Below are 18,084 nucleotides of genomic sequence, written 5' to 3'. Positions count from 1 at the left end.
TGTCTTTGACTGTTGCAAATTCTGGGGGAACTCCCCTGTGGTCAGAGCTGGGTGACCAGCACAGTTGTGCCACTCACTACAGTGGATTGCAAGCATAGCAAGGCTTTGTGAACCCAAATTCATCCCTGATATTTGCCTGTATAACCCCAGGGCTGCCTCAGTGCTGTTCCTACAAACAACAGCCACTTCTGCCCTTCTCACTCAGAGCACCCACCTCTCCCAGCCAGACTAAAAGCCAGTCTGTGCTCACAGAGCCCCTGGTACAGGCAGGGAAGTTTTGCCTGACTTTTCTGTCTACTTCTCCCATTTCCAGCACTTTGCAGGAGGGAAGCACCTGCAGCAAGGGGTTCCCCTGCAGCATGACATCATGCAGAGAGCTCCCTTGGCTCATGGACAGGGCTGATTTCTTCTGGTAGAGTAACCCTGGCTGCCAAGCGAAGGCAAAGCTGCTGATCCTTCGGCACAGCACCCTCAGCACCTGCCCCCAGCCACAGACCAGCTCCTTCTCAGACTCATTTCCACCCTAACCTGACAAATCGCCCGCTGTGCTGCTACAGATGGCTGAGGCACTGCTGACTTTCTCTGCTCAAAAGTGGCCAAGATTTCCAGCTTTCCTGCCCTCCCTGGCTCCTTTCTAGCTCAGTCATTCTGTGTGATTTCTTTTTTTTAACATATTTGACATACTTTTTAGGAACTTACCAGCGACATTGGCTCATGCTGCTGGTCTATTCACCCCTGAGCTCTGGGATGCTGAGGAGCAGTGTCTGTACTTCAAAGGGTGCTAGAAATCACCGTGCTTTACTTGCTGTAGGAGACTGTGTGAAGAAAGAGTTGGAAAATCTGAATCAGCCTCCTGAGCTGATCGACTTTGAGAAGGGTAAGATCAGAGAATATTTAATTAGGTTCCTAATTACAGCAGGTATTAACTGTCATAAAATCACCTGTGTTTGGATCCCAGAGCAATGTGAGCCGGAGATTTCAGAGATATGCATTGCATAGATACACACAATTATTCCTTTGGCTTGATCCCAGCTGCAAGAAAAGCAAGGTGCACTATCAGTGACTGAAGATTTAACTCTAATGTGTCATTTATTCTTTCCACGATAAAAACACTATGAAGAAATCACACATGGGCAAAGATGGGTTCAAATACCATCAAGACCCACAGTATTTCAATCCTAAAGTAAAATCAAAATAATAAAAAAATGGGATTACTATTGGAAAGCTCATATGTTACGTGGAGAAAAAACACCTTACGTCTCCTTTCTGCATCCCTTCTAAAAATACAGTCCTGCTGAGAGAAACAGACATTGTTTCTTCCACATGATTCTGACTGAGAGCCCAGAAAATGGGGAATCTACTAGAAATCAGGGGAATAACTCTGAAGGTTAAAAAAAATCAATCTGAAGTGTTTTCTACTCCTTGCTTGTCTGTCTCATCAGGCTGATAAAGCAAGAAAAAGCATCAAAAAATAGACAGGTTTTCTATGAAAAAAAAGAGGTGCTAAAAATGTTTTTTCTTCACATAAGTAATATTTTTCTTGAAAATTTGGCTGGTTTTCCCTGAGGATTCAAAGTTCTGCAGCAGGTTTAGTAATTTTCAGTGTAAATGGACAAAAGGAAACATTTGCTTCTCAAACATTTCTAATTTGTCCAGAAGAGATGCCTTTTCTTTTGAGAATAAAATTTTTGGATGAACATTCTTTGACCAGAGGGAATGAACATGTTCTTCAAAGATAGATGGGGAGTTTCTCTTTTCCATGAACCCATTGGCTTCATTGGATGTTGTAAAGGGACTGTCCAGCTCCAGTAGAGCTGTCCAGGGGTGTTGGGACATTTGCAGCAGATGTAAAAGCCTGAAATTCAAACTGATGCTGAAATTTAGACAAAGCTTCCTGACAACAGCATTTCTGGGGCTGAAGGACAGGATCTCGAGGGGATAGACAGAAACCTCATCTGTGGGGTTGCTGAAAATCAAAGACAAACTGCTGTCAGTAACTTGTGTTAGCCTGCGCTGACTGTACCGCCGAGCCAGAAGTTTTTGGAGACCTTGCTTTAACCCTTCTATGAGTTAAAGATGGAAAAGACACCACCGCATGGCAGGAGGGGGTCAGTGCTGCTGTTGGTTTCCAACTTGCACAGGGTGTGAGGAGCAGCTTGTTCTCTACATCAGCCCAGTGGCAGGTAGATTAAACATCAGCTGGTGTCTGGCTGCTGAAAAGAGCATCCAAATGCCACCCAGAATTAAGGGGATAAGGCCAAGGCTGCCAGGAGATGTTAAATCCAGAGAACTTCATCTGTCTGTGCGTTTCTCTTGAGTCGTTGCTTTTGCAGTGGAGGAGCCCTTCACTGCAGGCAGAGCAAAGTGCTGCAAGCCTCGGGGAGCACTGGGCTGATGAAATATAGATGGGAGCCAGGCAGGCTCCTCGGGCCGGGTAGATACATGCACTGTAATTGACTCCATCTTCAAGCAAGAAATGCTCTGCATAAGGATGCAGAACAGGCTCGTTTGGTAAAGTGTGATATGCACAATTGACTCAGCAACAAAAAGAAAGAAAACCCCTCCTGTGTGATGAGTAACTGAGTAGTGGCTAACAGGTAACTCCATTTTCAACCTTTCACCCTTTTTACTCCACCTATTTTCCATCACTCACTCAGATGCTATCTCTGATGTCCTATGGAAGGAGCATCTGATGAAAGCAGATGCAGCACGGGCATAGTATCCCAATCCAAAGCACTTGCAGTCTCCACAACACTCCCAAAGAAAACATCTGCCTACCTGGATCTGGCAGGAAATGGAGTTGCTGATGCACAGATCATGCCATGGCGACAAGCCAATGGCAAAGTGGTTACTATCATAATGAACATTTGGTAACAGCTCTTTTCCAGCTGCAAGGACAGGAATTCTCACTGGGGTGCTCCAAGTTCATGCAAACCTGAACAGTTGCTCCCTGTGAAATTGCTGAAGGCTTTGAGGGTCCTGCATGTCCTTTCTATATGAGCTGGATCCTGGGAGAGCTCTGTCTTTATGTGCTTTAACCACACACGACTGGTCAGAACAAGCCTCTGCTTCTGCAACCACAGTAAATTAATTATTTCTACGCACTTCTCAGGAGCCTCCCATGCTTAACTGGATCTCCCTCACTTGGAGCAAGCAAGATTCCCCTTCCTGGTGAGAAGACGAAACCTGAATGACCACACCTGTCAAGGGCAAGGCACAAGTCCAGACATGGGCAAACAGGGCCAGATGGATGTGAAATGAAGCCATGTAGATTCTGAATTGAACTGAAATCCCATGCAGATTGAACCTCATGATGGAATCTCACAGTGGAAACAGCAGAAGCATCTCCTGCTCAAATAGGAATTTGAAACATTTTGAAACAGATATTGAAAATTATTTTTGCTAACAGCAGGGGTGAATTTCACCCCAAACCCACTCAGCTCCAAGCTGCATTTGTGGACAAATTAGTAATGCCTGGTATCCTATATCTGCCCACTAATTAACTCAGCAGCCACTGCCAGAGTTAATCAGGGAAGCAGCCTCATTATCCCCAGCATCCCCACAGGGCAGGGATCCACCAGCTGCCACCTCCCACGTGCTGCACAGGCAGGGCAAGGAGCTGCTGGTTTTGTTGCTGTTGAAAGGCCACTGAAGCCCCTACCAGCTCCCCATGGGAAAGTGGGTGTCTGTGGGTGTCTGTGGGTGCCTATGATTGCCTGTGGGTGGATGGCCCCAAGCCCTGCACCACCACTCCTGCAGCCAAACAGCTTTTCCCATCCAGGGGAGATCCCTCCACAGAGAGTTCCTCCCAGACACTTTGCTCTGATGGAAAGTAGGGATTAAAGGAAGAAGCTGAACAAGAGCTACACTTATTAATTGGGAAAAGACAAAGGCTGTCTCCTACAATTCAGGTGCCACAGACTCTAATGGGGCCCTGAGCCTCCATCCCACAGCCCTCGGGCTGCTGCGTTTCCAAAACATTAAAAGGGGAAAATCCTCTCATTCAGGAAGATGTGCAGGAGATCAAGACCGCTGGGGAGGGTCTGTTCCAAGCTGACCTATTTGATTGGGGGATTTAATTCCAACCTGTGGGGTTGGCAGGCTGGGCATTCCTTCCCATTTGAGGGAAAACCTGTGTAGCACGGATGTGAAGCCTTCATTTGCTTCCTTCCTTGCCGTGCATTTCTGCTGAGCCACACAGGCTCAGATGCTGGAAGCCTGCCAAAATCACAGCATTATTTCATAGCACATATGAGGGAAAAAAATCCTCAACAATAATTAATTTAATAATTATAATGAGGTCCTGCATTTTTCAGTACACTGCTGGGAGATGGAAACTCTGGATTGTTTTTTAATCAAATGGCTTATCTAAGTCTAGTAGGAATTAAAAACCGTTTCAGAATTTGATTTTTAAATGTCAAAAGAAATATTTTCTTTTGGAAATCTTCCAGATGGAATATTTCCCAGTGTAAAAACTTGTTTTATAATTATGAAAAAATAATTGAAATTGAAGAGCTACACTAGATGCTCTGAAAGAATGAAAAAGATGCCAAAATGATAGCAAATGACTTTCACCATGAACACACATCCCATTTTAATAGCAGTCTTGATTTTTAATTTGATTTCAAATATGTTATGGATCACAACCTTAGGGCTATAGATTAATTCAGATTTGCTCAGATGAGAATCCATCCATCGGCCCTGCTGTGACTATGTTCTTCTAATCAAATGCAATTAACAATTGTCATGAAACACTAAAAAAACCATTTACAAACCGCTTATTGACTCCCATAAACTGAACTGATTCATGTCATTTTTGAAATCGAGTTTCAATTAGGTCCAAAGAATAATGAAAACACAAATTCTGCTGCAGACATATCACCTTAGCCTGAGCAAGGAAGATAAATCTGATCCATTTTTTCCTTACCATTGGGAAAAAATGCCTTGTTTTGTTTAGCAAATGTTGGCCAGTTCGCTCAGGCTGTGAGTAAGCAAAGCTTTGCTTGCATATTCAGTCACAGGCATTTCTACTGACTTCTCTCTCATAGGATGCTACCATCAAATTCTAAAAATATTTCATAAAATTATGGCAAAATTGGACCTAATTTATAGATAAAACAACCAGAAACCAATTCTCAGTGATGATTAAAATAAATGCAGTCCAATGCAAGGACTAAATTCCCCTTGCAGGAAGGATGGAAATCCTGTCTCTCCTTCCTCTGTCTGAACCTCCGTGTGACCCAGAGAGACCAGCACCACTTTACCCAGCCTGTCCTGTTCATCCAGGCTGGATGGCCTCCCTGCCTGCTACGTGGCCTGGTGCTTTCAGGACAGATTATCCAGCATCTCTGCAGATTACAGCAGCATTTTAATCAAGTTGATATCTTTTCTCTGTTTATACTTACACTAATGAGTTGAGAGACATTTTTCCAAAGTTTTGCTTTGATCACAGGACAGATTTGCATGTCTGTTTTGGACACTCAGACAATGAAGGGAACTTCCTTCTCCTGCTCAAACATGTCTTTTCTGACAGCAAAAAGTGACTAAATGTCTCAGGCCAAGCTGTGCTGCTGTGACACTCCCTACAGTCGCAGCCCACAGATCAACCCTCTCAATCTCTCACGCTTTTGGCCCCTGCCTCTAACCCCAACTCTCCTCCTGCCTCTGCCTTTATCCTATAACTCATCACAAATCCCTTTCCCCTCTCTTCTCTCTGCCTGCACCTCCATCCATCACTGTCTCTCCCAGGGTTTTGGGGGTGTGTAGGAGGTGAGCCTGGAGCTGTTCTGTGAACACACAGACCTCAGGTGTTGGCTCTCCTCACAACCAGTCTTTGAACACCTGCAACAGCCTCTGAATGCCACAGGGTCTCTGACAACTCATCCTGACCCCCATTTGCAAACCCCACCCCCCTGAGCACTCCCACACCTTGGCTCCGAAACTGAGGAACCCAAACCCACGTCCTGATGGTGCCTTTTTGTTAAAACCCACAAAGCTATTTTGGGTCTGTTTGTATGGTATGGCCAGATGTATTCAAACAGAGACTAATTTCACCAGCACAAACTTGTCCTCACATAACTTCATTTTCATCCAGACAGAAGCTTTTCAAGCAACAGCAATGAAACCCTTTCAATATTTAATCAGCTGCGTGGCCTGGAACTGCAGGGACCAGCAGCAGCTGCCTGGCACAGAGCGGGCGAGGGGGGATGGGGGCTCTCGTCCTCACCAAGCCTCTCTCCGTCCTGAGAACTTGCCTCCTCTCCGGATTTGCTGTGGAGAAAGCCAAATGGGAGCCCTGTTTCAGCCTTCTGCTTGAGCTGTGACAGCTTTCAAACATCATGGCTTTGAAGCAACTTATTTTTCATTCCTCCCTTCCAAATTCCCTGATGCTTTCCAGGTTTAAATCTTACTTCCTTTCCTACTGATGGCTGGGAAATTGCTGTGCTCAGTGCCCTGTAATTGTGAGTCAGCAGGACTTGAGCTCCCTCCCATTTCTTTCTGGTTTTAAAGCAGGCAGGGTGTAAGCTTTGGCTACAGACAAGGCTTTGCAGAACTTGCAGGGTGTGTGTTGGGGCAAAATTAGGCTTTTCCTAATCTTTCCTCATTCCCTTAGTGCCTGTTCCATGTGTGTCAGAGGGACTGCAGGAGTTTAAAGGACATCATCTGGTGGCTCTGCAGCATTCAGCACAGACTCTGTTGGTAGCCAGCACACTTAAGGAGGGTTGCTTGGAAATAGAGCCTTAAGGAGAGACCCCAAAGTGACCCGCTTTAGTCATGCTTGACTTTCTAAAATCATGTCAAAGCACCAAATGCTTTCTGGTCAAAAATGGTCTATGAATGTTTCCTACCAGAGCCCCCGAGCCCTGCAACCTGACAGTTTTGCAGTGTCTGAGCTCCTAAGAACAAAGGATCCTCCCCTGCTAGAATTTTAAATGGATACTAATAACCAACCCTAAACACCCTTATCTAAAAGAAGGGGGAAAAAAGCACCAAAAGCATATCCAATTAGTGATAAATAATAAGTACAAGATTAATTAAAATTACTCTGTTCCTAATTCCCATCCTCTGGCTCTGAGAATGCAAAAGGCATTCCCCATCTTCCCAAGGGTGTCCCACCACAGTGCCCAGAGGGCCAGTGACTGGCAGTGGTGGCAGCAGGATTTGTCATGCATGTGCTGGCCCCACTGGAGATGGGCTCCCTGCTCCTTTCATGCTGGTCACAGCCTGCCTGGGCTCACCAGGGAGGCTCAGCCTGCACCAAGCCCAGCAATCTCGGGTCTGAATTGCAAGTGAAAAGACTCCTCATCTCCTCCTCAGTGCCAGGAAGTCTGACTTTTTCAACAGCAGCTACATATCAGGAGAAGAAACCACTGGGATTTCTCGATCTGGGTCTGCCTATAAATCATTTAACACCTCATTTACGCGTGCTTATAATTAACGCACACTAGATTGCTGCAATGAAACAGTCCTGACAAAACATCTGAAATGCACTGGGCTGCAAGTGCATTGGTTTAGGGGTGCAGAAGGACAAATGAACCCCCCAAGAAATGGCTGATCCCACCAGTACTCTCACTTTCAGTGGAAGCAGATGAGAGGAATTTGGGTCAGGTTTCCTCCTTTGAAGTGGGCTGAAAGCATTTGAGAATCCGTTGCCATTTTGTAAAAAGCCCACACTTCTTGTGGCCCCAAGCAGCATGAGCCCAAATAATCTCCTCTTCTCCTACTTCCCATCTATCAGGGCAGAGAGAGCCCAGGACTTTGTGTACAGAGCAGAATTACCACTTTTTGCATTTATTACATTATGAGGTACCATATCTCTCATAACAGCCCATCCATCACTTATTCTGGTATAAATCCAGAGAAATTTTACTTATTTTACTGGATTTACAGCCCTGAGAATAACATCAGGATCCACCCACCCAGGACAGTTTGTAAATCTAAAAGAACTTTTATCCATCAGTAGGAGTGTCCAGTGCAACACAGCCTCTGTGCCAAGTACAGCTGGAGAAGAATTTTGCATACTACCATTCTTGTCCCCCAAACCCTCCGTCATCCTCAGGGAGGCATCCAATTTAATCTGCCTCTAACCTGATACCCTAGATGTGCTCCTCTCCCAGGGAGTGTGACTCACAGGAGCTGCAGAACAAGGTGTAACTGGGCTTGATGGAGGGCCATCACTACTTGTAGGACTGCAACATAAATGAGGTTCCTCAAAGAGGTCACCACCACCTCCTCCATGGCAGTCTCCTCCAAATATCAAGGCAGAGGGGGGCACCAGGAGAGTCCTGCGTGCCTGAGAAGGGCTTGGATATAACTTCAGGAGGCCAGGAAACTGTAAGATGCAATAACTACAGCAGTTAATCTGCAGCAGCCTGACCATCTGCCACAAAGGGCAAGAGAAATGTCCCCTGGAGGAGGCAGGTTTTTCCCTGATGCCTAGAGGGATATGGTGGGAGCAATCCCTGAGACACCACTTGTGTCCTGACAGAGGACCTGTCTTCAGTTTACCACTGCAGTACCTCAACAGTAGGAGGGGTGTGGAGCATGTCATGTGCAGGAGCAGATTGTCACCCATAGCACTTTCCCCACGGTCAAAAGGGATCTATTCAGCCTCTCACATTTTACAGAGCACCCCGCAGGGATTATCTCCAGGCCAGGACTGGGAAAGCCTCCACACTGCAGTGGTGCTCAGAGGACACCACACTTCTTACTCCCAGCCTGGGAGGGTGGGAGGCCAAGGAGGCAGCTGCTGTGCTGGCAGCACGGTGGGAACACGGGCTTGAACAAATCCATCCATCACCCAGTGGGGAGCTGCTGAATTCCAGCTCTCTGCAAACTCACCTTCCACAAGAGCTGCTGTGAAGCAGAGAGAAACACCAAGTTTGACTGGAAACACTGAATCTGTGAGAACTGAGCCCTCACAGTCCTGCAGCATCTCCTGGAGGAGCCTGCCCAGCACCAGGCTTGACACAGTCCTCATGCCAAGAGGCGTCTTGGAGCTGTACCTGGCTTCTCTTGGTCAGTTCTGATGTTGCCTGGGTCTTGGATTTGAAAAGATAAGTCAGCAGCCCTACTGACTATCTCCTCCACATCACAACTTGGCAAGTCTCTACCACATCCCTCTCTATCTGTAGCCATATCTCCAGGTTTGACATTAAGGTGAGCAGAAAACACCTCTGAAAACCTGCAGCCCCTCCAACTTTAATGAGGGAGATTAGAATACTTAAAATACTCTCACATTTCAACCACCTCTGAGTAAGAGAAGCTGTAATTTCTTCTGCCACCCTGGCATTAGGGCAGCTGAGAACATGCCCAGGAGAGCTTAGATATTGGAGACTCTCTGACATCTGTTTGTAAAGATTCCCTGGGGTGGTACTAGAAAAAGAGAAGAATTGTCCTCAAAGTGGCCTGAGCTACCCAGCTCCCTTGCCCTGACTTAAATCTCATTCATAAGAGGTTCTCCCCTCAGTTTTAACCCAGCTCCTCTTTTGATCCAACAAAGCCAAGGGAATCTGCCAGGCCACATCACTTCCTTCTCCCCCCAACACCAGTGAGTTTCCTCTGCTGTAACCGTGATCACCAAGTCGTGACTGCACGGGAAGAACAAACAGGCTGAGCAGATGGGGTGTGCGGGAGGAAACCCTCATTTAAAACGCAAATAGCTGGTGGTAATTTAGCAGATGTGGTAAGAAAAATCTGGAGAGACAAGCGTGAGGTGACAGGATTCCAATTTCAATCAAATAATGTGGAAGTCTCCCTGGCAAGGAAAGGTTTCATCTTCCATCTTCTTGATTACCTTGTCTTGAAGAGATGATTGATGCGAAGTGCCTTCACAGGAATGATCTGGACTATTCTTCATTCAAGATCCCATATGACTCCCTGCCCTCACCAAATGGATTTTGTTTTCACAAGGGAAATCCATCCTTTATAACCCAAATATCCATAAGAAAAGACTAAAATTCAATTAAAGTAATAACATTCATTAATTCTCTAGCACATTCGATTCTGTTTCTATCCAGAAACAAAGAGTTTAGGATCAGTCCTTCAATTCCCCATTATCAAATCAGGGTGGCTCAGGAAATTTGGGACATTATGAACATCCCTACATCCAGCATATTGTAATATTCATTTGGCCCTAGAATTTCATCTTGGCAGAAGCACCAAAGTTATCACAGATGGGTATGAGATTTTTCTCTTTATAAATATTACAGAGCCATTAATTAAACAGGGAAAATTAACTGCCTGTCTCAGCACTGCAGAGGGACAGGAAAGCACAGTCACCACTGGCCAGCATCTCAGACTGAATGTGGGAGAAGCGCACACATCAAACTGACAGCAGAGATACTCTGCAATCAACATTACTGCAGGTTTTAGGAGATAATTCAACAAGAAAAATAAATTATAGACATTTCTGGTGCTCAGAAGCAATATTCCAGGAAATGTGGAATGAAGGATTCTCAACCTTTTGAAACAAACCATGGTGTTTTGGTTAAAGGATGCAAAAGCTGTCCTCTCTAAGATGATTTCCTCATATTATCAACCCCCCAAAGACAACAAATTGGGCAGTTCCTGCACTTGCACTCTCTCCTTCTTGCCCAGTGCTGGGATTAAGCCACGCAAAGCCCCTTCCAGTTCCCCATATTCTCTTCACCCCCTCTTTACCACACAGATTTGGTACAAAAGATTGTCCCCCTGAAATGCATTTGAAACAAAACTCCAAGTCAAAACCTGCTGCTGAAGAGAGGAGGATCTTTTTCTTTAGAATTTAGTATAGCTGGTGCTTCTAGGTTTCTCTAGAATAATCACAAACCCCGAAGTGCCCTACTCTCAGTGTTACAGTATCTAACATCAAAGAGTAGGAAATGTGTGAGTTTTTAGCAAGTGGAGGTTTCTACATGAATACATCATGAGAGGAATATTTTTATAAACAAGACATCTCTGAAATGTTCTCCAGAGCTAGTTTTAATTCTGCTTGTCATAAATAAATCTAGGAAAAATAATTGGTTTGGTATCCCCAAACCAAATTCTGCACCAGTTTTTAGGTGAAACTCAGGTCTGTCAAGAAGGCCATATCTTTGAACCTGTTAGAAAAATTGCCAGAGCTTCATCACTACATTTCTCCTTTGTTTTTTCTGTTATGTACAGACCTTTACAGATTCAACACAGCCAGATTGCAAAGGCTGCTCTTAGGTTCATTATTCCCTGATCCTCTTTAAACAAGGGCCCTAAATTCATCTCTGGTATAAGAGCTCTGCTGTCACTCAGCTAAGATGCAGGACACCTATTTTGAGAATCCTGTGAGACACTGACTTGCAAACCTCTCATTTGGAGTAATCCAATGTCCAGGACACCAGACAGCTCATGGTCCTAATAGTGTCCTGTGACACCCTCTTCCCTCCAAACATCTTTATCTGCACCTCTCTCTATATCAGCCACTGGCAGAACTGAGGGGACTGGTTTCAGTGAAAAATGCAGTTAGACTTCAGGACGGAGATAGTTTATCAGTTAGGAAAGCTGAGAGGCTTTATGCATCAACTTAGGGGCAGGAATTTATGAATTACTTCCCACAACTCCTGCAGTAACAAGCACAGGGCAGAAAAAGCAGCATTCAGGTAGGAGCTCACATAGGACATGGAAAACATCAGACCAAGCTGGACAACACAAAGGAAAAAAAGATGCAGGGTGGGCAATGGATCTGCCTGTGAGTGAGAGCTGGTCCGACTGCCCAGGCACACACATTGATCTGCTTGATTCCCAGCCTCTCACATAACAGTAATTAAATTGCTTTGATAAGCACTGATCCCTGGAAAAGCTTCAGTACAAACCAAATTAGCTTCACTGTTTTTTTTCTGTCTCTTTTTCAGCTCCTTCCTTTTGCTTTTCTACCCCGTTAAGCCCTATTACTTTTGTATCTGGACTGATTGCCCAGAAAGGGACCAAAGAGAAAAGCATCATTGCTTACCAGAACTAGGAAATATCTCATCACAGCCATTCACCAGCCATTTTCCCCCTTTTTCTAGCCCGTGGAGCTGCTCCTGAAAGGCTTGCCCCTTTCTGCTAGGATGTCACAAGCCGGAGATTAGAAGTAAATGCTCTGCAAGCCAAGCCGATCATCCCACTGCGACCACATCCAGGTACTGAAGCACGAGCTATGGAAAAGTCCATCAGCCAGCAGAAAACACCATCGCATGCACACACCCCCCAGCCACGGAGCAATGGGAGTGGAGGGAGGCTGGAGGCAGGAAGGAGAGCAGATGGGAGGGGGGTGGCTTGGGGAAACCAGGCAGCGGGCGATGCTAACATGACAGATGTGTTGACTTTAAGTTAAACAGGAAATTGAGGATGTTCGACGCAGGGAGGAAAGACATTAGCTCACATTAAAGGCAAAGACTTTCCCTGGTCTTTTCCTTCTTTGCTTTCCCTCTTCCACCCAGGCTTTCTCCAGTGATTTCTAGCTCTGCCTTCACAGGCAGAAACAAGCCAGGGTTGATACTGACTCTGCTTGTGTGCCTGGGCAAGGCAGGAGCTGCAGGGCCAGCCACAGATTTCCCCATCCTAGCAGTGAGTTGGGAGACTGTTCTTTTATTCCCTCTTCAACTCAGACTCCCCTGACATTATTTAAACAGCATCCTCTAGATGATGTGAGTAAAAGAAGGAGTGCTGAACAGTAGAACAAGGCTTTCAATTTGTCCCAGTTCTGGGCAGGGGAAAGCACAGCAGGGTCGAATCCTGATTTAGGTTATGTGGGATAAGCAGCAGAGAATGGTATAAATTGATTTAAATGCAGGGAAAATAAAGTGCCTTGGTGCACTCAACTTTCCCATGAATAAACCTGGTTTTTCCACAGTCCAGATAAGGGTGGCCAAGGTGACTCTGGGGGATAAGAGCTGTACTGTGAGGGTCCACAGGTTCGGGGGGATGTAACTCCAGGGCAAGGTGGCTAGATGTCTAGGCAGCATTAAAATGTGAAGAAAATTGGGGAAATCAAAGCCCTGCACTGATTTCTTAGTTACAGCCTTGAAAACCGAGTGAAGGCAAACCATACCAGCTTAGAGATAGACCCCAGCTTCTAGAGATTAGGGGAGGAAGAGAGTGGCCCCACCACAAACCCATGGAGAGAAAATCAGCTGGGACACAGGGACTCTGCTTCTGTTTCACAAACTGGTCCTCCCTGCTGGCTTTTTCCGCTGCCTTTGGCAAAAGGAGGAAAAGCCCCCTGGTCACCCTTGCGGAGCTGGATGTCAGTCACAGCCCAGCGGGCACAGGTGAGCCTTTCTCATTCATCTCCCCACCAAAGCTTTGTCCCAAGACCCACACGTAGAGGTGACAAGAATGTCTCTTCTGTGGCATGTACAGGCTCCCAAGGTGAGATTAGTGACAGGACTCCTTTTGTTTCTAGCAGCTGTGCATTAGATAAAGAGCAGAAATCTGCTATGGGCATTTGCTCCATAACGGAGTGAAATATTCAGGTTTTGGTGCAATCTAGCCTGCCTCCCTGCTTGCATCCCATCCTTCCCCACCCCCTCACTGACCCTGAGCTGTGCTGTTGGCCTCCCTTCAACATTTGAATGGAGTATTGACAGTGATCCATTCGCACTCCAAATAGATGAACCTGACTCACATCCCCAAAATCGCATTTGCAGAGCCAGCCCAAGCAGGTGGGTTTGGAGCATCTCCTTGCGTGTATCAGCTGCAGTTCCTAAAGCATCTCTTTTTCTGGTTAGAGAAGCAGCTTGGAAAAGTCTAGCAAGGATATTACACTTTGGAAAACTGCTGCCTTGGGTCTCTTGTCCCTCCTCCTACCTGCTGCCACGCTCCTCATTTCTGCAATTATTTATAAAGCTCCATGTTCTTTCCTAATTGGGATGTTCCCTTTCGCCTTGCACGTCACTCATGTGTCACTCTGCGTCTGGGCCCCTGGTGACCTCTTGGAGCGCTTGGCAAGGCTGGCAGCAGCCAAATGAGTCATCAGCAACCTGCTGGCACCTCCCTTCCTCCAGCCATTTCCCCCCTGACTCCCACCAAGCCTGGCTGCAGCCAGGGAGGCCTGGGGGAGTTTAAAGCTGTCTAATCCCCTGGATAATTCATGAAAAGAGGATTACCCATTCTGTGCAGAGCCCTTAACCTAAATATAGACCAGCCTTCCCCTTGCATTGCAGCTCCTGTGGCACAGAGGCATTTTCCTGGCACTGCTTCCGCATCCCATCTTAGGGGTTAACTCCACTCTTGCTCAAGTCTGGGACAACCTGGTTCTAAGCCATGGAGCTACAGTGCAATAAAACCAGGGTTTGTAAAGCAGAGGTGAGACTGTATTCTGTGAACACCAGCAGCAGAATGCAGACTCATCCCCAGAAGCACATTTCCTCCCTAATAGATGGCAAACTCCTTTGTGGAGGGTGTCAGGGAATATACTTTCTTACTGTATGTTTGGAAACCAGTGTCATGGTGCCATCAGAGCCTGACAGCAACACATCAGGAGGGCAGAGGGAAGTGCAAAACTTGGATAATCCCATGGGAGTTACAGCAGCCTGCCCCAAGACCTGTCTCTGCTGTCCACCCTGGGCCCTGGGTCACTAGGAGCTGGGTTATCCCTGCTGCCAGAGGGTACAGCCAGAGAGATGGTGAAAAGGGAATAGCTAACTAATAATAGTTAATGTTACCTTCCCTGCTTGCACTCAGAGATGGATGGATAAAGTGGGGAGCTGCAGGAGGGATTCCTGATGGATTCAGCAGCTTTCTGGGAGACCATGACAAACCTCACCTCTCTCCTCATTTTCTCTCTCCTCGTTTTCCTGAGCCTCTCTCCTCACCCTCCTCTTGTTTTCCTCCTCTCCTCTTCCCCAGATGGTGAAATGAGGTCTGACACAGCCACCACAGGCTCCCCTTTCCTACAGCGCCTTTTTTTTTTGGCAGTTAAAGTCCTTATGGGACTTTAGTCACCGTAACACTAAAGCATTCATTAGCACAGGAGTAATTCCATAATCTCTTCAGAAGAGAACAATTTCAGAGGTTCAGCTCATGATCTGGAAAATCAATTTTCTGGCTTGACGATGCAGGGAGAGGATTTTCAAGGCTGGCTTTGGCTTCCCCATCAGGACTGTTATCAACCCTGGGACCTGGTGGCCAGGAAGAGGCCACCCACAACAGCTCTGGGGGGACAAGGCAGGACCTTGGGAGCTCCCATTTGGCTCAGGCAACAAAGTGAGCTGTGGCAGTTGCAGGATGAGCCTCAAAACCAGACCTGTCTCACCAGGTTTTGCCCAACAGTGTGCTGAACAGGCGGGACAGCATCACCATGGACCACGGGGAATTTTCCTGCCTTTTTCATCTCTCATACTTCATTTCACCAAGGCAGTGCTCCCAGCTCAGAGATTATGGTGAGCATGAAGGGATGCATCTTAAGCATCCTGCCTTTTCCCTGCAGGTACAGGCTAAACTAAACTCTTGCACCCCCTGTACCAAGCACCAGCCCATGTGCTCTTCCTCTCCTCATGGAATTTTTCACACTTTGTGCTGTCAGAAGCTGGGGCCCTCGCCCTGCCTACAGGCACACGGCCAGATTGGCAGAAATCATCTGCAGGTGCAAGGCTGACTTTTGGGAAGCACCCAGCTCTGTGCTTCCAGGTTGGGGGCTGCCTCAGAACCTGAGTGGGCTTCCACCTCCAGCTCAGCTCCTTCAACCAGAAGTTGTCAGGTACCAGAGACTTTCACATAAAGATGTTCCAGAACATAAATAGGTACAAAAAGCTGCTTCATGGGACAGAATTTGGCAAGCTGAAGTGGAAGGCTGTCTCCTGTCAGCTGCTTTCTGGTTCTGGCTTTGATGCTCCCAAAGGGTTCCCCAGCACCCACATTACGCAACTGCAAAATTGTGTTAGGAAAACCTAAGGTGTCCTCGCAGATCTGATCTCCAGCTGAGTTCATCTAACAGTGGAGGACATGCCTTTCACAGCAGTGCCATGAGGAGGAGAAGCATCAGGAACTAAGTGGGACCTCTTGGAACTCTTGAGACCCAGGGCCCCTGTGGTAGCTTTCTTTCAGTGAAGGGAGATGCTCCCCTCCTCTTTCTGCTGGAGGGTGGAAGAGGGCTTTTCTATTGGGAAGAAGAACCAGAAGAAGCCATGGATGCTGGCTCTGCTCCCACTCCTTCCTCCAGGTTGTCCTGCAGGAGTCTGACCACGGACATCCCACTGCATGAAGTGTTAGGGCCCCGTGTTATTTAGGGCAGAAGCACTGAAGTGTATTCCCAAAAGAGCAGCAGACATTGGGCTCAGTGCCTGGGATGATCAGTGGGCACTGTTGTATGTTCAATATCTGGCTAAGTAAACCAGAGAATTAAGCCTTTTCCTCTCCCTTCCCCCAGGTGATAGCACCAGGGACACAGAGGAGACATGAAACAGCAATTTTCATGACATTTCAGACACGTAACTTCCTCCCATCCTACCAGAAATTTCTACTCTCATGGCAGTAGTTCCCCGTAAGCTCTAGTGTGTGCTTACAAGTGTCCGACCTAAACAGTCAGGGATCCCCCTCGGCACACTTGGAGCCCTGCATGCTTCTCCCCTGCACATTATCACCATCAGGCTGTTACTCTTTTCCTTTTTTTCTAGAGACGAGGTCATCCCTAACAAGTAATATCCTTGCAGAGCCACTTTTTACCCATTATTTTTAATGGGATCTTGGTGTCATGGATCATAATGCTGCAGTTTGACACATGTAATAAAATTTTCCCTTGAACAACACTTGTCCTCTAAAAGAAAAATAGTCCCTGCAGCGATGTGTGCCTGGCTGTGCTACAGGATGTGCTGTGGGCATGCACACACGCACGGGAACCTGTCACCACAGCACCTGCACCCGCCACGGCCGCTGCTCAGAGAGCCAGATCTGCCAGCTCCGCCAGCTCCCACATCACTGCTTTCCTCTGTGGCTTCCTTTAACCCTACCTAAGAGAGGAGACTAACTGCAGCTTTATCTTTAGGTGCAGTTAAGCTCCCGTGGAGAGGATGGGGAAGGGAGGACGATGGCCGTGAGTGCTGGCTGTGCAGGACAGATCGGGGCGGTGCGCACAGGCACCGGCACACCCACACACAGCCCTGGGGTGCCACCACCCCCGCAGTCCCACACAGCTCCATGCGGACACAACAGCCCCTGCCCCCTAAGCGAGCACCTTCTCCTTCTCCCTGCCGGTCCACCGCGGACGGAACACCCACCAGGAGCACTCTGCTCCAAATTGCTCCAGCCCAAGTTAAAACTCTACAGCGCAGCATCTCCCGGGCTCGCAGCAGGGAGCGAAGGCAGCATAACGGGGCTGGTTTAAATTATTCACAACTGCCCTGACCCCTCCAGCCTCATGACACCGACCCCGTCCCTACAGTTCCCACCGATCCATCCCAACTCTGCACCCTCGAGCATCTTCTTTTTCAGCGGCATCTTTTGCTTTAGTTTCTTTTCCCTCCCCGGCACGGAGCCCCCCGGGCTGCCAGCTGTCCCCCCCGTTCCGTGGAGCAGAGGGAGCCTGGCTCTTACCTTGTGCAGCCCGCGGCGCGGGCGGTGCGGCGGCCGGGGCGGTGCGGCGCAGCGCGGCTCTGCGCTCGCATCTCCTCTAGCACTGATGCAGTCCTGCCAGGCGCCGCATGCCAATGATGCAGCCCCGGGGATCCCAGCCCAGGAACCCCAGCGCTGGGAGGGAGCCCAGAGTGTCCTACCTGCTTCCCTGCCGCCCCCAGCCCGGCTGCGGAGCCAGCGGGGAGGGAGCGTGCGGAGGCAGCCGAGGAGCAGGGGAGAGAGCGGGAAGCTGCACAGTAGGCAGGGGGAGAGAGGCAATGCTTGTGTAATTTCATCACGGTAATAAAATCCAACCCAGAGTCTAAGTGTTGCAGCTCTCTAGAAGAGTTCTTCATTACATGGGGGATTTTTTTTTTTTTTTTTTTTTTTTGTAATTGCTGACATACAGAAATGTTTCTAGCTGGAAGCAGAGGGGAATCCCACCATGACTGGACATCCTTCATCTCTCCCCCTCATATGTTAGACCACTGCTACATTTGAGACCCCTCTCCCTGGGATGGCTAGGGAAGGGGCATGTTT

The 18,084-nt window shown here is 47.6% G+C and overlaps 1 protein-coding gene across 3 annotated transcripts in view; it reads right to left on the bottom strand.

The window, feature by feature from the left end:
• The window catches only part of SV2B (synaptic vesicle glycoprotein 2B), a 64,887-nt gene extending 47,083 nt beyond the window's left edge, over positions 1–17,804 (bottom strand). The window contains exon 1 of one of the 3 annotated variants that reach the window (XM_042039352.1): positions 17,527–17,804. The gene's annotated coding sequence lies outside the window, so the exon portion shown is untranslated. Of the gene's footprint in view, positions 1–699; positions 816–11,962; positions 12,231–17,526 lie in introns of those variants that run through there. The other 2 variants (XM_042039350.1, XM_042039353.1) reach the window with 2 other exon arrangements.
• Positions 17,805–18,084: the final 280 nt, after the last annotated feature.

Source organism: Corvus kubaryi, unplaced genomic scaffold (assembly GCF_017639235.1).
Source record: "Corvus kubaryi isolate FWS band 111438036 unplaced genomic scaffold, C.kubaryi_AGA036_p1.0 37394, whole genome shotgun sequence".
NCBI lineage: Eukaryota > Metazoa > Chordata > Aves > Passeriformes > Corvidae > Corvus > Corvus kubaryi.
Note: the sequence above shows the minus strand (reverse complement) of the source record. Positions and strands in the feature narration are given on the sequence as shown.